This window comes from Octopus bimaculoides, chromosome 19 (genome assembly GCF_046866305.1).
Source record: "Octopus bimaculoides isolate indiv1 chromosome 19, ASM4686630v1, whole genome shotgun sequence".
Lineage (NCBI taxonomy): Eukaryota > Metazoa > Mollusca > Cephalopoda > Octopoda > Octopodidae > Octopus > Octopus bimaculoides.
In genome coordinates this window covers 53,510,180-53,512,308 of record NC_142946.1, presented here as the reverse complement: position 1 = coordinate 53,512,308, position 2,129 = coordinate 53,510,180, and the positions used below count along the sequence as shown (strand labels likewise).

Below are 2,129 nucleotides of genomic sequence, written 5' to 3'. Positions count from 1 at the left end.
CAGACGGACAAACAGATAGATAGATAGATAGATAGATAGATAGATAGATAGATAGATAGACAGAAAGAGACAGCGATAAGGTGGACGAGTCCTCCGGCCCGCGAAACTTTACATCCTAGGGTGCCCAGTCAAGCTGTTATTAAAAAATATAACTCCTACACAATTGTGTTGAGTGCCTCTTTCATATACACACACTCACACTCACTTCTATATAAGTATATGTGTATGTATGTACATATATATATCGATATATATATATATATATATATATATATATATATATATATATATATATATATATATATATATATATTTCATTTTTGGATTTGGTTTCCAAGATTCTTTATGTGAGTTCGTGTGTTGAAGCATATTCTGTTGTGTCTGGGGAGAGTCATTCTCTTTTTGTGTCTTATAATTTAACACACTCACCGGTAAAATTTCCACTTATTTCTTTTTTATATGTTTATATTGTATTTTATAGATGCCGGTGTGCGTGTGTTTATATATATATGTGCATACTTCCAATCTGTCAGTTAGTGAGAGTATATTGATGCCTGGTTGTCATGGTAACCATTCCGGATCATTTCCTTTCCACGACTTACTCTGCTTTGTCGTTGACGTTGTGTCGAAATTTGATGACGGCGACGATGACGATAGTAATGACGACAAGGACGAAAATTATGACGGTTGTGGCGCCGACGACGACAGCAAAAGCGAAAATGACAACGACTAAGCCGAAGATGATGACGATGATGATGATGATGATGATGATGATGATGATGATGACGATGATGATGTGTGTGTGTGTGTGTGTGTGTGTGTGTGTGTGTGTGTGGTGTTGGTGGTGTGTGTGAAGATATGTAGGTCACGCAATATCTCTATTTGTGGTCAAATATATAGCCTGTTCTGTTAACTTCTGTGTGTGTCAGTGTATGTATATATATATATATATATATATATATATGCACCTTTTCTTTGTATATATTATTCTGTGCATTTCTGTATACCTGCGTGCATGTGTTTTCGTGTGTGTGACTGTGTGTATGTGTGCGTCACTTTGTGCATGCCTGTATCTGCTCCTATGAATGTGTTCGCGTCATGGTATAGGTTTGCGCATATTAGCGTGTTGATAGATGTGTGCGCGGGCGCGTGTATAAAAAAATGACATCATAATTAATATGCCTGAACAATTGTGCGTGTGTTAATACAACCTTGTCGAAATACTTTCGAAATTATCTAAAAGCTAATTATTATTATATCGGAAAATATAAGAGTTGTATTGAGAGTCGACATGTGATAAATTATGCAAACACAATGACGTCATGCACGAATATTATTATTATTATTATTATTATTTTGTTATTGTTGTTGTTGCTGTTGTTGTTATTATTATTATTATTATTATTATTATTATTATTATTATTATTATTATTATTATTAATAATAATAATAATAATAATAATAATAATAATAATAATAATAATAATAATTTCTATATTTATTATTTCATGCAAAAAAATATAGATATGAAAGCGACAAGTGAGATTTCCAAAGATAGTTGAGGAAAATAGTACTAGTGAGAGATAGGGTTGTGGTTACAGTAAGGAAAGCTGAAAAGCGAGACAAAATGTCTGCTAGTAGCAGCACAAGATCAGGCATCGTGTACCTTTATCAGACCGGTAGTCATGTTGGGTATATTAGGCTTTGTATATTTGTACCCCAGTGTCACTTTGATGGCATGCGCTGCTCGTTCACTCAGTAATAATAATAATAATAATAATAATAATAATAATATCCTTTCTACTGGAGGCACAAGTCCTCAAAGTTATGGGAAGGGGACTAGCCGATTATATCGACCCCAGTGTAGTCAAGCTTGGCGGACTTTGAACTTAGAACGTAACGACAGACAAAATACCGCTAAGCATCTCGCCCGGTGTGCTAAAAGATTCTGCCAGCTCGCCGCCTTAATAATAATTATTATATCAGTTATGGTGCGTACACAGGTCTTTCAAGGATTTATACGCTCAGATATGGTGATCAATACGAAGATAAGTGGATAGATGGATGGATGGATGGATGGATGGATGAAAGGATAGATAAGTAGAAGTGTGTGTGTGTGTGTGTGTGTG

The 2,129-nt window shown here is 34.8% G+C and overlaps 1 long non-coding RNA gene across 1 annotated transcript in view; it reads right to left on the bottom strand.

The window, feature by feature from the left end:
• The window catches only part of LOC128250109 (uncharacterized), a 10,764-nt gene extending 9,955 nt beyond the window's left edge, over positions 1–809 (bottom strand). Inside the window, exon 1 of the long non-coding RNA XR_008266232.2 lies at positions 430–809. This is a non-coding gene — a long non-coding RNA (uncharacterized LOC128250109). The remainder of the gene's footprint in view (positions 1–429) is intronic.
• Between the last annotated feature and the right edge of the window lie 1,320 nt (positions 810–2,129).